Source organism: Rhinopithecus bieti, unplaced genomic scaffold, assembly GCF_001698545.2.
Source record: "Rhinopithecus bieti isolate Rb0 unplaced genomic scaffold, ASM169854v2 scaffold_13207, whole genome shotgun sequence".
Taxonomy (NCBI): Eukaryota; Metazoa; Chordata; class Mammalia; order Primates; family Cercopithecidae; genus Rhinopithecus; species Rhinopithecus bieti.
Window position 1 is genome coordinate 1,937,061 of NW_016807866.1, and position 18,554 is coordinate 1,955,614.

Genomic DNA, 18,554 nt, shown 5'->3' on the forward strand with positions numbered 1-18,554 from the left:
TTTTTTGGTGAGGGGGATGGAGTTCTGCTCTTGTTGCCCAGACTGGAGTGCAATGGCATGAGCTTGGCTCACTTCACCCTCTTCCTCCTGGGTTCAAGAGATTCTCCTGCCTCAGCCTCCTGAGTCGCTGGGATTACAGGTGCTCATCACCATGCCCAGCTAATTTTTTTGTATTTTTAGTAACGACGAGGTTTCACCATGTTGGCCAGGCTGGTCTCGAACTCCTGACCTCAGGTGATCCACCTGCCTCAGCCTCCCAAAGTGCTGAGATTATAGGCGTGAGCCTGTTTTTGTTTTAAAATCCTTAAGGAAATGTACACGACCCCACAGGACCTGACCCTGGCTCCCAGTCAGCCCCACCTCCCATGGCTTTCCTGCCCCTGTATTACCTCGCTTCCTTCCCCTTTAGCCATCCTTCGGGCCTCAGTTCAAGTTCACATCTTCAGGATGGTAATCTACGACTCCTTATACCAGTTGAGACCATCTTTTAGGCATTCCCACCTCACTGCCCGATTTTCTTTCAGGGCATTTAGCACATTTGCTGTTGTTTGACAATGTGGGCTTTTTCATCAGTGGCAGTCTCCCGTGCTAGAATGTAAAATTCAGTACGGCAGGACATAGCTATATATTGCTTATCCATAAATTCCCAGTGGCAAAGCCCCAGTAGAATTTCAATACATATATATTGAGTTATTAAAAAGTGATTTATTAATTACTTTTTAAATTAATATTGAGGTGCACCAGCAACGTGGTTAAGACCCCTCATTCCCCAGTCAAACTACTCAGATCCATTTCTGGCTCTACCACATACTGGTTTTGTGACTTTGGGGAAGTTATCTTATTGTTATCGCTGACACTTCCTCTCCAAAATTGAGTAGCTTGCATAAGAAACTCAAGAAGACAAAAGTTAGCCTCCCAGCAACTAGCTAAACCAAAACTACTTTTTAATTTTTATTTTATTTATTTATTTATTTATTTTGAGATGGAGCCTCACTCTGTCGCCATTTATTTATTTATTTATTTATTTTGAGACAGAGCCTCACTCTGTCACCCAATTATGTATTTATTTATTTATTTATTTTGAGACGGAGTCTCTCACTCTGTTGCCCAGGCTGGAGTCCTGTGGCACGATCTCGGCTCACTGCAAGCTCCCCCTCCTAGGTTCACACCATTCTCCTGCCTCAGCCTTCTGAGTAGCTGGGACTACAGGTACTTGCCACCACACCCGGCTAAATTTTTTGTATTTTTTTAATGGAGACAAGTTTCACCGTGTTCGCCAGGATGGTCTCGATCTCCTGACCTCGTGATCCGCCCGCCTCAGCCTCTCAAAGTAACGGGATTACAGGTGTGAGCCACCGCGCCCAGCCACAAAACCCACTTTTTAGCCAAAACCAAGAATACCTATTTAATAATAAAAAGAACAAGCCATGCTCCTAGTACACATTCATTCATCAAAGGATAATCAAGAAGAAAAGGCCGGGCGTGGTGGCTCAAGCCTGTAATCCCAGCACTTTGGGAGGCCGAGACGGGCGGATCACGAGGTCAGGAGATCGAGACCAAACTGCTCGATCACCGTCACATGGTGAAACCCCGTCTCTACTAAAAAATACAAAAAACTAGCCAGGCGAGGTGGCGGGCGCCTGTAGTCCCAGCTACTCGGGAGGCTGAGGCAGGAGAATGGCGTAAACCCGGGAGGCAGAGCTTGCAGTGTGAGCTGAGATCTGGCCACTGCACTCCAGCCTGGGTGACAGAGTGAGACTCCGTCTCAAAAAAAAAAAAAAAAAGAAGAAGAAAAAGTAGAGTCACAGCCAATTGTGCTCTGCTAATAAATAACAATCATGACAAGACCTCAGGAGGACAACATGAGCCAGCACCCATTTTCGATACAGGTGACTCGGTGAACCTTTGTTTCCCATCATGTCCCTTTTCTCTAGCACTCAAGTGCCCCTGCAGCCCGCCCCGACACAGCCTGGCAGCAGGTGCTTCTCCTGCAAGGGAAGCAGCCAGGCCCTGTGCCCTGTATGCAATAAACAAGACTGGGCTGTGCCCCTCTCCTGCAGGCAATCAGCACAGGCCCTCAAGCATGAGATTTAATTGCTTGTTCATTATTTTAGCTTGCAGGGGCTACAAGGAAGTATGGCATTTCTGAGCACACCATCCAAGGGAACCCTGGGAGCTGTCAGATTAAAAAATAATAACAGAAACGAGAAAGGAGCCTGTCTTTAGCCAAATGGCTTCAGGTACCTGTGACTCAATGCAAGGGCCCCCATCAAAACCCATGGCAGCCCCTCCCTGTTTGTTCTGCCCTTTTCAATTCTGTCTGAGCGGGGAGGAGAATGCCACAAAGAGACGAGAATTTGAACTCGCAGCCCCCGAGTGCACCAATGTGCTTTTTCTGCCTGATTGTGTACTTAAAGCACCTGTAAAGTCAATAATTTCCCATGGTTTCACAGCAAAGCTAAAAGATTAAAAAAGAGACATTGTCCTTTTGAAGATGTGGAAAGTAATAAATGAGCAGGCTGAATCTTCCTTGGGTTTAAAAGCCTGTGCCGTTCTGCTTTAAGGTATCAAAAATTGGCCTTAAAATTCTTTAGTCTTGTTATACCCTGGTGCTACACAGATATTCCACAGAAGCAGGCTGATTCTCTCAACAATTTGGGACATTTTTTCTCTCAAAAAACTTGTTGGAAAAATATATATGTTAGGCACGGACTTTTGAATTAAGGCAGTTGATAAAATATAGCATTTTCAGACTGCATCTTAAGAGATGGCGTGGGAGCAAGGCGTAGAGCCTGCTAGTCCCAGCTCTACATCGAGGAACGAAGCTGAAGCGCTCAGCTCGTAGTTATATATTGTGAGCAAAAAGAGATAATTGCAGAAACCCCAGCGTACAAGTTTTGACGCAGAGCGAGATAGGCTCTAACGAGTGCATAGCCTCGAGTCCGGTCCATCCTGCGCCCCCAGCACCTGGTTCCATTTCGCGGAGCGATGCTGAGGACTATACTGTCATGATATATAATAGAAACAGAGAATCTAACATACAATAAAAAATAGCAAAGAAACATCTATTATGCTAACGAGAGAGCCTGTGATGAGCTATGACAAACTGTTGTGTATAAGATTCTGAATGAAGAATTATGACTGTGATGAAGCCTGAAAGAAATGCAGTGCTTAGGAAGTGGATAAAAGTCAATAGCAACAATTCTTGGCTTTAGATGAAACCTTGAAGGTGCACTTTTCCCCAGTGAGATGAAAAACAAGAAAATAAAAACAACCAACCAGAGACCCGTAACTCTTCTGGTTCTGTGGCATCTGTACATTCACATGATAGAAACTTACTAAATCCCGAAGGTTTCCTGGTAAAGCCCAAGCTCCATGATGAGCTGAGAGCCCTGCCACTGCACCAGGAGAAAAGGAGTCACTAGGGAGGCTGAGGCGGGCGGGTCACGAGGTCAGGAGTTCGAGACTATCCTGGCTAACACGGTGAAACCCCGTCTCTACTAAAAATACAAAAAATTAGCCAGGTGTGGTGGCGGACACTTGTGGTCCCTGCTACTCGGGAGGCTGAGGCAGGAGAATAGAGTAAACCCGGGAGGCGGAGCTTGCAGTGAGCCGAGATCATGCCACGGGACTCCAGCCTGGGTGACAGAGCGAGACTCCGTCTCAAAAAAAAAAAAAAAAAAAAGAAAAAAAAAAGAAAAGAAAAAGAAAAGGAGTCACTAGGCTCTAGAAGGAGAAGAGAAAAGCCTCTTTCCTCCCTCCTATTCTAAAAGAGAAGAAAAAACCCGGACAGCCAGATACAAGCAGCCTTGAAAAATCACTCTACAGGAGAAAAGACAGGAAGAATGTCATCGAGAAAGAAGGCCAGGAGAGGATGCCACAAAGGTGCCTTTTCTCCCTCCTCTCTTTCCACCTTTCCCATAGTCGCCTCTTCCTCTAAACCATCCCCACTTAACTCTCTCCAGATTCTACTCTCCCACTGGAGCCTGACACATTTCCCAAAAGCAGATTTGAAAAAAGCATGGGTCTCAGGCTCTGTCACATCCAACTCATTCTTATGTGCCAGGGAGATAGAGAGCGACATTTTGTGTGTCTGTCGGATTATGATTCACCATTTGGACATAGAGAATGTTCTCAACAGCGAGATTCCCCTCATGTGGGCACCCTCGTGCTTCAGCTAGGTGCTTACAGGTAAATAGTTACTCAAACATCGTCATGTAGCAAATTTGGTTTCCAAACCTTGAATTAGAGAGACTCAGGCATGTACCAAGGAAACGTCTAGCTATGTTCTTCTCCAGTCTCTCAGCGGGCTGCAGGTCTTAGCTATGTTTTATTGGTATCACTGGGGTGTGCTGGGGTTTTGTTTGAATGGCTCAACCTGGCTGCAATCATTGAATGAGCCGACCCGATCGCTCTGCCAGTGTCTGCATTGTCTGCTTCAAAAGTCAGGCTCACCAGAGACAGCAATTTCTATTTGTTTGTTTGTTTGTTTGTTTGTTTGTTTGAGACAGAGTATCGCTCTGTCACCTAGGCTGGAGTGCAGTGGCGTAATCTTGGCTCACTACAACCTCCGCCTCCAGGGTTCAAGCAGTTCTCCTGCCTCAGCCTCCTGAGTAGCTGGGATTACAGGTGCACACCACCACACCTGTTTAATTTTTGTATTTTTAGTAGAAACGGGGTTTCACCTTGTTGGTCAGGCTGGTCTTGAACTCCCGACCTCGTGATCCGCCTGCCTCGGCCTCCCAGAGTGCTGGGATTACAGGCATGAGCCACCATGCCTGGCCAGAGAGAACAACTTCTTAGTGGAAAGAATTTGTTATCAGTTTAGGCCACAAGCCTGAATCTTTGAAACAGCATGACTCAGATAGTTCATCATTCAGAGAATTAAGGTTTTGCATCCCTCGGTTCTAAGTGACGTTTTCTTCCTCTTTTGAGGACAGCAGAATTAAGTTACCAGAGCCATCTCATCGGTCATTCATTTAGTATTTACCACACCTACTATGTGCAAGAGGCAGTGGGAAGTAGAAAGATTAGAAAGAAAAACTCCTGCCATCCAAGGGGTTAGTAGCTTACAGATCCTAGAATCACACAACTTAGAAAAAAAAGTTGAAGATTATATAGAGAATCCAAGGGCTTTATTTACAGATGAAGACTGAACTATTCTGTAACTCCTGTGGTAAACTACAGAGGCAATTCTCAAACTCATGTCTTCTGACTCAAAGAAGGACTGTGCCTTTCCATTCTGTTTCTAACAACGAAGAAGCTCCTGCATTCCCGGATCCCAGAGGCCTATATGGTCTGGAAAGCTGGTGTCGTGGTCATCAGTCAAAAGCACACACACCCCTCGCTGCATACGTACACCATGGCCAGCTCACACCTGGAGGTTTGGACACGTTCACACACTTACGTAATCCTCACAATAAGTGTTTGAGGCAAGAATTGGCATTCAGGATGTAAGCTGGAGAAGCTGAGTGGAGTGTTAAATAACCCATTCTAGGTTAAAGGGTCCCCGTGGTGAATTGAGGACTCAAAACTCAGTCTGTTCTCTGCCCCTACACACCAGTAGCCTCAATTGCCAACTCGTTTGGTTATTCCCTGTTACAGACTGAATGTTGTGTCTCTCTCCCAAAATGCACATGTTAAAACCCTAATCCCCAAGGTGAGAATATCGAGAGGTGAGGCCTTTGGGGGTGATTAGGGTGAAGCCCCATGGTGGGATTAGAGTTTTTGTTAGAAGAGACACAACAGAGATGATTGTTTCTCTTCAGCCATGTGAGCACAGGACAAGACGTCCATCTACAAACCGGAAAGGGGGCCCTCACCAGACACCAAATCTGCTGCTGCCTTGACCTTGGACCTCCTAGCCTCCAGAAGTATAAGAAATAAATGTTTGTGGCTGGGCGCAGTGGCTCACACCTGTAATACCAGCACTTTGAGAGGCCGAGGCAGGTGGATTACTTGAGATCAGGAGTTTGAGACCAGCCTGGCCAATACAGTGAAATCCCATTTCCACTAAAAATACAAAAATTAGCCAGGCATAGTGGCACACGCCTGTAACCCCAGCTACTCGGCAGGCTGAGGCAGGAGAATTGCTTGAATCCGGGAAGCCGGGGTTGCATTGAGCTGAGATCTCGCCACTCCACTCTAGGCTGGGCGACAGAGTGAGACTGTGTCTCAAAAAAGAAAAAAGAAAAAAAAAGAAATGTTTGTTGTTTGAGCCAGTCCGTGATATTCTGCTATAGCAGGCCAAACTGATTCATACACTCCCTTTGTTTCATCTTCATGTATTTCTGGCATCCTCGTTTGTACCAAATAATGGAATCTTAGAATTTTAGAAATGGAAGTGTTCTCAGAGTCCATGTCATCCAGATCTCTCACTTTACAAGTGAGGCAACTGGTCCAGCGACTCATCTGTGCTCATGTCAGGAGAGCCATGCAAGCTCTAGAGGGCACACACAGAGAGAGACAAGCCGAGATCCTGTCCCGGCAGGCACTAGTCTCTCCATGGTTTGGTACAACACGGGTGTCATCCTGGTTTTCCTAAGCCTTAGCAGCCAGTGGATGTTAATAAGGTCACATTATTAATAAAAATAAGAATGAATAGGCTGGGCGCGGTGGCTCACGCCTGTAATCCTAGCACACTGGGAGGCCGAGGCAGGCGGATCACCTGAAGTCAAGAGTTTGAGACCAGCCTGGCCAACATGGTGAAACCCCGTCTCTACTAAAAATACAAAAATTAGCCAGGCATGGTGGCAGACACCTATAATCCCAGCTACTCGAGAGGCTGAGGCAGGAGAATCGCTTGAACCCAGGAGGCAGAGGTTGCAGTGAGCTGAGATCACGCCATTGCACTCCAGTCTGGGGGACAAGAGTGAGACTTCGTCTCAAAAAAATAATAATAATAAAATAAGAAGAATGAATAAAAAAGTAACTAACTTGACATAGGAGCCATACATATGCACCTGTCTACTACAGAGCCTCCCACCCCTCTCCAAGTCCTCACGTGGGTTTTCTGGAGTCCCGTGGTCTCTCAACCACCCCTATCTGTACTCAACACCCCAGACATCATTTGAGTGTTTTCCTCAATCATGACCGTAGCTGCTCAGACCTTCTCTGTCAGCATCTGCTTCCCCTGAAAAGATTTCTTTCTTATGCCTTTCTGTCTGAGTCCACAGTGTCTGAATGAAGGTCCTTGGTCTTCAAGGAACCAAGACTACACTGAGATCCATTCTTGGGAAGTGCCTCTCCTTCAACCTCCGGTATCACTCATCCATAAACACCAACACTATTTGCCTCTTTGTGTATCATAAAGTTCCCCATTGAAACAGCCCCTTAAACTCCAGTCCTGAAAACAAACCCACTGGGCTACAATAAGAACCAGTTTTAGACACAGACATCTTCCCATTTCCACTTGACCCCAGGTATTCTCTGCCAAACTACAATTCCTCCAGGAAATCAGCATCTAGCAGCACCCCCACCAACCCATGGAGGTTTGTTTTGTTTTGTTTTGTTTTTTGAGACAGGTCTCACTCTGTCACCCAAGCTGGAGTGCAGTGGCGCAATTATAGCTCACTGCAGCCTGGACCTCTCTGGGCTCAGGTGATCATTCATGGGGCAGGTTTGAAGAGATCTGAAGCCCAAGATAGACTCAGGCTGGAATTCCCACTATATACAGATCACTTGATTTAATTTAAATGTGTCTTAAATTTTACAAATGATGCAACAGAATGAAAGATGTAATTCAACAAAACTTGTCCAAGAGGTCCTTGGTATTTTCTCTCTTCTGGAAATCGTCGATGAAAAAGCATGTTATATGAGCTAGCAGAACTCGGTCTTTTAAGGACAAAAAGGTCATTTAATTGCACAATAAGAAGCCTACTGTGGGCAGAAAACAACTCTCTGTTTATTGCATATGTCAAATTATTTAGGTATCTATGAGAGAAAGGTGGAGGTACCAAAAACCTAGGCTATGTGTAATCATTGAAATTGAGTATCAAATTGTGCTCTACGTTTCCTGGAAGCCAAGATAAAGAGTAAAATAAGTAAGTTATATAGTCCTCCACTATTATTCATTTCATAGAGTACCACAGCATCTGGTCTGGTCTAACAGCCAAAAGCCTATTATCACATAAATAAATGAATTAATTACCTGGGTCTCTAAATAAAGGGAATAAATCACCCTAGACAACAAGGTCTTGGAGGGTCTCGTCTGGGTGGTCCCCACCACATGGCCCGCAACAGTTTTCCATAATAGTCAGAAACAGATTTCATCTGACTCCTTTTTTTTTTTTTTTTTTTTTGAGTCAGAGTTTCGCTCTTGTTGTCCAGGCTGGAGTGCAATGGTGCGATCTCGGCTCACTGCAACCTCTGCCTCCCGGGTTCAAGCGACCCTCCTACCTCAGCCTCCCAAGTAGCTGGGATTACAGGTGTGTGCCACTATGCCCCGCTAATTTTGCATTTTTAATAGAGATGGGGTCTCACCATGTTGGTCAGGCTGGTCTCGAACTCCTGACCTCAGGTGATCCACCCACCTTGGCCTCCCAAAGTGCTGGGATTACAGATGTGAGCCGTCACGCCTGGCCCTCATCTGACTTCTTATGCAAACTACAAGAAGAAGTCACATTGCTTTCTTTCCTATCGTTTTGAGAAGGTGTTTGTACAAAGACCTCCTGCTGTGAACACTGCTCGTTCTGCCTCTGATGGGCCCAGCTTCCTGGATGGACCACACATGCTACCAGGCATGGCTTATGAGACCCTTGAGCCTGGCTTATGATGACCCTTGGTGTTCACTTTCCTCATCATTTTCAGCCTGGGCCAGCTTGTCTGTCTCTCTTGGACATAGGAAGGTACCTTGTTAACCTCTTTTTACCCTCTCCCATAACCAGCGCACAAAAAGATACTTGGATCCTGGGTCATTGTTCCCTGACCATGGGCTTTGTCGAGATTAGAAATAACTGATTCTTTCAAAGAGAATGCCTGCATTAACCAAATATACTCTAAAGATATGTAGCAGATGCTACATTTGTAATCATCATAAAGCTGAAAGGAAAAAAACACTGCAAACATACTGAAACAATTCAGAAATATTCATTCCTGACTTTAGGCTGGGAAAAACATTCTTTGTGCACCATATAGTTGGTAAGACAACATTCTGAGGCCCACGTTTTAGTTAGTTACCAACTCCTAGAAGCCAATGGAAAATCACATCCTTGATGTGTAAAATAACTGAGAAAAAGGGTGTAGAGCCTCATAAAATACCTGCGCTTAATCTGGACCAGCCAGGAGCAAGGCTTGAAATCCTCTTACTGAGCAAAATGAAGGAATGCACACTTACCTTTTGAGGCACAAAATAAAAGAAACCTATAAAATTTGTGTGGCACAGTGTCCCAGAAATCGATTATGTAATTCTTAGAGCAAAAACCTGCTTATAATCTGCTGTTTAACATAATTTTTAAGGGTTGTAAAAGGTTTATTAAAATCTTACCTTATGGTCAAGCTGATTAAGATTAAACACATTTGTCTATAAGGTTTTATTAAGATTTGGGTTTAACATAAATAGTACGTTAATGTGAAGGTGAAATTTGGCTTATTCGGTATAAAAATCATACAGGGAGTACTGCCAAATATGAAATGGTATTTGGCTTTCTTTGGGCTATATTTGCATAAATATATTATTGGGATGTGATCCGAAATAATGAGAAACTCCTATAATTCTGATATGACTTAGTGTATGTTACTAAGAATTATAAGAAAAGCCTGTTGTACTTTCATTCCAATGTTCAATTTATCGAAAAACTGACATAATATCCCTGTAATTTTAGTCAATATTTTCACATAGATAATTTCTTCTATGAGATTAATATTTCACAGACCTTTAGCAACTTACCTAAACCTTCAACTTTATCCTAAAACATTCCTTTAACTCTTTAAACTTAGACAAGAAATCCATATTCCCATGCCTTTTTATAATCTTTTACCAAACGTACATTCTACTTCCCTTACACACCTTGAAGGTAAAATTGTTTCTTCAGTAGTCACAATTACATGTTACAATGTTAACTCTTTTTTGTTTGTTTGTTTTGAGATGGAGTCTTGTTCTGTCTCCAGGCTGGAGTGCATACAACATTAGCTCTTAGCAACTTTTATTTTTGGTGAAAAACCTGGTTAGTAAGTGATTTTAATTATGTACCAGGTATGGAGCCTAGGACCCAGACAAAATAAAGATAAAGGACTCATTCCCTAAGGCAGGAATTGAACCCTGAGCCTGGGCTGCCACTGTGAAAAGAGAAAGCATCACTACATGGTTGCAAGGTCAGGCTCCCCAAGACATACAAGACAAAAGGGAAATCTCATCCAGTTTTGTTTTTAGGGACCTTCAGCAAAATTTATAACTGACCAGTTTGCTGGGCCATCTTGGACAGTGGGCTTACAGGTGTCAAGACCATATTCCATCCTACGATATCCCTCTTTATGGCAGAACAATACAGAAAGACACACAAAGCACACCAGATTCACTATAGCTTAGGACTAGCCTCACAAATCCTTTTCTCCATTAATCTAAACTTTACAGAGGAGATAAACAATGATTTTTACAATTCATTCAACCAGTTTGCACACACACAGAGACAGAGAGAGAGAGAGAGACAGAGGCAGACAGAGAGAGAGAGAGGAAGCATTGCTTGAGGCAGGGTGAGGAAGGCAAGGTGCACAGGGAGGCCAGAGAAAGACCCACCCATTGCAGTGACACTGAAAAGTTCAGGTGGCTGCTTGTCAGTAGAAAAGAGATATTTTCCAGCAGTCTCATCAGCTCTCGAGTTTCCCCTTTTAGGGAGAAAAAAGCTCCCCATGTCCCACAATCCTGTATGTGCCTAATCCTGTCACCCACAGCCCTTAGTAAAGAGTTCAAGGCAGATTAATCTAAAGAGAATAGCAGTTAACATCTCATAATACCAAACCCATTCTTAGCCAAAAGGAACTTTACTGAAAGGGGCTTCTAACCCCTTAAATCTTAAAAGGGACTCTAACCCTTCTAAGTTGGGCCTTTAACCCAAGATAGGTCAAGTGTCCATGCTTTTTATGAAGGGTGGCCTCTAACCCACTCTGTCTTAGGAGAGCCTCTAACTCCCCTAAGTTGGGCCTCTAACCCAATTCCATCTTTACCTGGGTTCCCCACCACTTACCCAGAGTTGGCCAATCAGTGCTGTGGTCTATTTCCTTTGGGTCGGGAGGTTTCTTCAGCATTGTCCCCTCAGGGTTCACCAGCAAGATGTTACTGGCCCCCACCACTTACCGAAAGTTAGCCTTTGGGTGGGGGTTTTCTGGACTGCAGTCCCTTCAGTGGTCACCAGAAAGATGCTACAGGAGAGGAGTCCCAATCCAGACCCCAAGAGAGGGTTCTTGGATCTCGTGCAAGAAAGAATTCAGGACGAGTCTGTGGAGTACAGTGAAAGCAAGTTTATTAGCAAAGTAAAGGAATAAAGAATGGCTTCTCCACAGACAGAGCAGTCCTGAGGGCTGCTGGTTGCCCATTTTTACGGTTGTTTATTGATGATGTGCTAACAAGGGGTAGATTATTCTTGTCTCCCCTTTTTAGACCATATAGGGTAACTTCTTGACATTGCCATGGCATTTGTAAACTGTCATGGTGCTAAAGGGAGTGCAGCAGTGAGGACGACCAGAGGTCACTCTCATCACCATCGTGGTTTTGGTGGGTCTTAGCCAGCTTCTTTACTGCAACCTGTTTTATCAGCAAGGTCTTTAAGACCTGTATCTTCTGCCAGCCTCCTCTTTCATTCTGTGACTGAGAATGCCTTAACTTGCTGGGAATGCAGCCTGGTACGTCTTAGCCTCATTTTACCAAGCCCTTATTCAAGATGGAGTTGCTCAGGTTCAAACACCTCTGACAGTAGTTTTTAACTCTTAGTAACCCTTATTTCTAGTGAAAACTCTAGAAAGTAATTTTGAACTGTTTCATATCAGTTATTTGTAGACAAAACCATTTTATAATTTTTTAGATAGTTCTTCAAATTATTTTATTATCAGATCTAAATATATTTACTTTATATAGAAATAATATGTCAAGGTATATAGACTTAAATGCATGTTTAATAATGAATACTTCAGTATCTTAACTTGAACATGACTTATCTTATGATGTTTTTATTACTTAATTTAACATAACATGAGTCTAGGATTTTAAATCACTGAAAAGAACTTTCAGACTATGACACAGGCAGCCTCCCTAATGTCTCCTCTCAGTCATTCTAAGTCCCAAGAAGCATGTGCCACCCATGAGGACTATGAAGGTCAGGGCCTGTCTGAGTCCATCAGGACAGAAGCCAGAGTTGTGAAGACTATACTTGGAGGATCCAGCCCCTCCCACGATAGCCAGGAGGCAAAACAGGGAAAGCAGAGGAAGAAGGGGCCATATTGGGCTTGCAGCTGGTGGTCTAGGCACTAAGAATGCGTCTCCAGATGTCATCTTGGCCACCTATCCAGATCCCTGAATCCAGAGACTCTAAACCAAAGATATAAGCTCACAATCAAATCAAGCGAGAATCTAATTATATTTTACTGATAGTTTTGAAGCCATTTCTATTTTACCAACAAATTAAAAACTAGCTTTATTTACCAGATATCACATACACATAACACATATAGACATACAAACAAACAGAAGCGGATCCTATAGCTTTTGCCAGTTTTAAATAGTTTTCTTTTCTCCATTTGGTGTATCAGCCTTTCTATTACCTATTTCATTTCCCTAAAGCAATTGTTAACTAGGCATCAAATTTGCATTTATGAAGAGAGGTCTTGCCACGATCCCCAGTTGCTATGAGAGGAAAATGGACACAATCCCTTAGGTGAAACAAAAAAACATGTATATTTCATAAGCACAGAGCTAAGATTCTTGGCCTAAGTATTGATTCACCATTTGCTCAAATCAAGGGGAAAAAGACTGCTCAAGTAAAAGTTCACTTAAGACAGACAGAAAAGCACCTTAAATAAAGGCATTACTTATTATTTAAATTTCAAAGAGTGGTTAGAGTTTCTATTGTACATAGGCAGACATCCTTAAAAATTGAGATTTCTGGCCGGGCGCGGTGGCTCAAGCCTGTAATCCCAGCACTTTGGGAGGCCGAGACGGGCGGATCACAAGGTCAGGAGATCGAGACCATCCTGGCTAACACAGTGAAACCCCGTCTCTACTAAAATACAAAAAACTAGCCGGGCGAGGTGGCGGGCGCCTGTAGTCCCAGCTACTCGGGAGGCTGAGGCAGGAGAATGGCGTGAACCTGGGAGGCGGAGCTTGCAGTGAGCTGAGATCTGGCCACTGCACTCCAGCCCGGGTGACAGAGCAAGCCCCGTCTCAAAAAAAAAAAAAAAAAATTGAGATTTCTTTTATAGATGTAAATTTCTTTTACAAAAGAGTTTCAAGGCAGCCAATTAAATTCCAGAAAAATGCATTTTATTTCAATAGGGTGTCCTCTTTAATGTAGCCACTGTTTCTTAGTTAAAAGTACTGAGTTCAGGGTGGAACCCATTAGGGAACAACGCCAAGAAAGCATCCTCTATGCCTGACCTCCCACATGGATAGGTCTGAACAAGAAGCAAGCCTATTTTACCTGAGGGCCTAACTTGTATAAATACCTTATCTAGGATAACTTTCTTTCCACCTTTATGGTGGAATAGTAACTAAGCAGAGATAAGCAGATTTAATTTTTCTTATCAATTAGTTTCTTAAGAGTTTTATTTGCCTTTCCTAAAATCTTTAAATAAAAATATTGAAATCTTTTTAGAAGCTTCCGCACAGCAACAGACATCCCTAGATGAGACTAATTCAGGAGCCCTCATTTTCAAATGCATTTCTTCAGTGCAGTGGTGTTTATTTGGAACCTTCCACGGTAAATTATCTTTAGTAAGATTTCACCATTTCTGTAAGACTTGCTGCTTCTGAGGCCTAATACTTACGCATTGTGAAAGGAAAATAAATCTTGGGGCCCCCAAATCACTAAGCTAAAGGGAAGCGTCAAGCTGGGAACTGCTTAGGGCCAACCTACCTCCCATCCTATTCAAAGTTACTCCTAAGCTCACTGAGATAAATGCATATCTGATTGCCTCCTTTGGAGAGGCTCATCAGAAACTCAAAAGAATGCAACCATTTGTTTCCTATCTACCTATGACCTGGAAACCCCCTGCTGGCTTTCCAGACCGAACCAATGGTCATCTCACATATGCTGATTGATGTCTCCTGTCTCCCTAAAATGTATAAAACCAAACTGTGCTCTGACTACCTTGGGCACTTGTCATCAGGACTGCCTCAGGCTGTGTCACAGGTGTACATCCTCAACCTTGGCAAAATAAACTTTCTATATTAATGGAGGCCTGTCTCAAATATTTGGGGTTCACAGCATGTATAAGCCAGAAGGTACTCAGTTCTTCCAAAACTAAGGGTTCCATCTTTATGTGAAATATTGGCTTTGGAGATCAGGTTCCCTTAATCAACTTGGCTAATGATTTTTTTTTTTTTTTTTCCTATCTAAGCCTGCAAGAAAAATGAAAGAGGAGAATAGCAAAATCCCCATGAATTTCCAAAAGCCAAATTTTACACCCCCTGCAATATTGCCATTTACTACTGGTTTCTTTCTGACCCAGTCAGATATAAGAGGCCTATAACTGGATCCAGGCCAGTTAATTATCAGATCCAATCTGATCCTGGGCCTAGTCTAGTTTCTGTGGTGACTTCCAAACCCAGTTTGGGTCAGAAATTTGCTCAAAGACATTGGAGACCCCAAAACACAAATCTGTGGAGCTTCAGAATCTAGGAGAGAACTTGCCACGATCCCCAGTTGCTATGAGAGGGAAATGGACACAATGGTGTGGGCAAAAAGAGTAAAACTCTGTAAAATATTCTCAGAGATTTATTCTGAGCCAAATATGAGTGTCCGTGGTCCGTGACACAGCCCTCAAGAGGTCCTGAGAACATGTGGCCAAGGTGGTCGGGGTGCAACTTGGTTTTATATACTTTAGGGAGGCATGAGACAGCAATTAAATACATTTAAGAAATACATTAGTTTGGTTCAGAAAGGCGGGGCAACTCAAAGCGGGGAGCTTCCAGACTATAGGTAAATTTAAACATTTTCTGGTCGATAGTTGATTGAGTTTATCTGAAGACTGGAGATCAATAGAAAGAAAATGTTTAGGCTAGGATAAAGGATTGTGTGACCGGGTGCAGTGGCTCACACCTGTAATTCCAGCACTTTGGGAAGCTGAGGCAGGTGGATCACCTGAGGTCAGGAGTTCGAGACCAGCCTGACCAACATGGTGAAACCCCATCTCTACTAAAAATACAAAATTAGCTGGGCCTGGTGGCACATGCCTGTAATCCCAGCTACTTGGGAAGCTGAGGCAGGAGAATTGCTTGAACCTGAGAGGCGGAGGTTGCAGTGAGCTGAAATCGTGCCATTGCACTTCAGCCTGGGCAACAAGAGTGAAACTCTGTCTCCAAAAAAAAAAAAAAGGGTAAAGGATTGCGGAAACCAAGTTTTATTGTGCAGGGGAACTGTTGGATAGCCGACTTCAGAGACAGCAGGCTGTAAAATGTTTCTTATCCAACCTAAAAGGATGCCTGGCTCTTAGTTGATTATTCCCTGGATCTGGAAAAGAAGGAAGGAAAAAAAAAAAGGGGGTGTGGGGGGAGGGGATTCTCTGCAGAATGTGGATTTTTTCCACAAGGGACAGCTTTTCAGGACCATTTCAAGATATGACAAAGAAACGTGTTTTGGAGTAAAATATTTTGATTTTCTTCCTTGTTATGCCAGAGTCAGATTGGAAAGTCAGTCACGATATACAGAATTAAATAAACCCCATCTGATAAGAATTTAGGGTTTATAGGGCATGACTCCCCAGACCCCTTAGATAGGAATTTGAGCAAGATAAAAAATACCAGAGCTTAGTCCTCAGTGGGTCCGGTGGGTAGCTTGCTTAGTCACTCAGCACTCACGGGGATCATCAGAGGATCTATTTGGATCCCACTTCTGATGCCATCTATTAAATGAAAAAACTTCAGCTGAATTAAATTTAAGAGTTTAATTTAGCAAAGAATGATTTGTGATTCAGGCAGCCTCCTGAGCCGGAGTAGGCTCAGAGACTCCAGCGCAGCCACGTGGTAGAAAACTTATAGACAGAAAAAGGAAAGTGACGTGCAGAAAACAGATGTGAGGCACAGAAACAACCAAATTGGTTGCAGCTCGGTGGGAGTTTGTCTTATTTGAACATCGTTTGAACAGTTAGCCCTCGATTGGCCAAAACTTGGTGATTGGCACAAAAGTAGGCTTCAGTCTGTTTACATCTTCACTTAGGTTATAGTTCACTATGTACAGAGAAACCTTTAGGCTGAACTTAAAATATGTTAAAAGGCAGCGTTAGTCTAAACTTGATTTACCAATATAAAGACTTGAGGCAAAGAGAATTTAATAACTTGTTCAAGATCACAGAGAGATGAGAAACTCCGAATAACCCTCAAGTACTCGGGCTCCAGACTGGATGCTGTTAACCTCCCCTAGACTCTCATGTCTACATTGCTTTTGGCCTATAACTTTTTTATGTGTGTGCATAAGATTGTGAACTTCTTTTCAGTGATAGCCTTGTATTCTTATTTTATTACACTTTTTAGTTCTTTTTGAGTACAGCCACACCACTCTGAACACGCCCGCTCTTGTCTCATCTTGGAAGCTAAGCAAGGTCGGGCCTGATTAGTACTTGGATGGGAGGAATAGATCTTGAATTTTATAAATAGCACTCAGACATCTATTTTTATGCTTATTTTTTAATGTCTTGATAAAATATTTGACTACTATTACATTCTTGGGAAAAATCTTTTTCTTGTGTCATGCTTTTAATAATCACTAGATTTTGTTTGCTAAAATGTTATTTAGAATTTTGCATGTATTTTTCATTGGCCTGTGATTTTACTTTTCATATAACATCTTTTTATATAGCATTTTTTCACTCCCTTCAGCAACATTTCTCCCCACTTGCTGTTGTTATGATACTGGCAGCCTGGGGGAGGTTCCTGAATGCCAGTGGGACCTTGACCCCAGGGCCGTCCAGGCTCTTGACACTGTCATGAGGATGGATTCAAGGGCAATAGTGAAAGTCAGGAAATAGTGAAAGTACAGAGATTTACTGTAAAGGGAAAAGTAGACATTTCAGAAAAGAGAGTGCAGTTGTACTCAAGAGAGAGACATGTACAAGCAGGTTTTACCTTTCTGGGCCCCTTCAACCAAGGGGTTGCATATTCATGAAAATTCCTGGCAAAGGTGGAGATTTCTCAGGTCTGTGATTGCCACCCATTTTTAACCAAATATTCTCAGAACTGCCATGGCACTAGCGGGTGTGTAATGAGCATATAATAAGGTCCTAGTGAAACCGAGGTCAAATCCAGCGCCATGTTGGGTTCAGTTGGTCTTAGCCAGCTTGGCCCACGCCCTGTGTTTTAGGTCTTATTAGCCCTTAGCCTCTGCAAATATTTCAACAGTTTCCTTTTGCTAGTCATCTGAAACTGCTGCCTGGATCATCTACTCTCCTGTGACCACCCTGATTTATCCCTGTCTCAGTCTTTGTAATTTTTGCTATTCCAGTGGGTGGCAAAAAATACTTCGTTTTTGCTTTCATTTGTACTTCTTTGCTGATGAAAGATGTTGAACACCTTTTCATGTACTTATTGGGCATTTATATATGTTATCTTAAGAACTACCTTTCAAAACTTGTTTCTATTATTATTCAATTACTTGTGTTTCATATTTGTAGGAATTCTTTGTATAGTCTTGATACAAGTCCTTAGTAAGATTTAAGTATTATGATTGTATTCTCTCAGTCTGTGGATTAACTTTTCATTTCCTAAATGGTAATTTCGCATAAGCAAAAATTTAATTTTAATGAAATTCATTTTATTACTTTGTTTCTTTAAGATGGAATTTTTGACGCATCAATTTGACCCGCCAACAGTTTTAGTTTTTCAAACACTAACCTAAGTATCATTGTGAGGGTAGTTTGCCAATGTGCAGATATAAGTAAGGGAGATTATTCTGGAAACTTTTGGTGAGTCTGCTGAGTGAATCAATTAGGAGGCCTTAAAAACTGGGCTTAGGTAGGAGAGAGGGAGTGAAAGTGAGAGAGAAAGAGCACAGAAGAAATTCCACTTGTGACGGACAACTTCCTATATGCATGGAGTTCATCCTCACGATCTTCCTTTCTTACTGACAGCTTTATGGATTTTGGATTGTTTAGCCATCCATCACAATGCCATGTCTGGACAATAAAAATAACTTGCATGATTTTCGGCTCTTTTGTTCACCTGCTTGTCGGATGTTGGTGCTGAGGACACCTTTGAAAGTCACACACTGAATATTGTTCAAGCCTCCATCAATCTGGGTTCTTGAATTGTTAGGGTTAACACCCACCCCCTCATGCCAGTTAGTCTTACATAAGCAAGAATTAAACTTTTCTTTGTTTAGTTACTGAAGTATGGAAGACTACCAATTACAGTAGCT

General features: G+C 42.8%; 1 long non-coding RNA gene across 1 annotated transcript in view; it reads right to left on the bottom strand.

Moving 5' to 3' along the window:
• Positions 1-18,554, bottom strand: part of LOC108536844 (uncharacterized) — a 33,173-nt gene that overhangs the window by 4,235 nt on the left and 10,384 nt on the right. Inside the window, exon 2 of the long non-coding RNA XR_001887633.1 lies at positions 11,181-11,431. This is a non-coding gene — a long non-coding RNA (uncharacterized LOC108536844). The remainder of the gene's footprint in view (positions 1-11,180; positions 11,432-18,554) is intronic.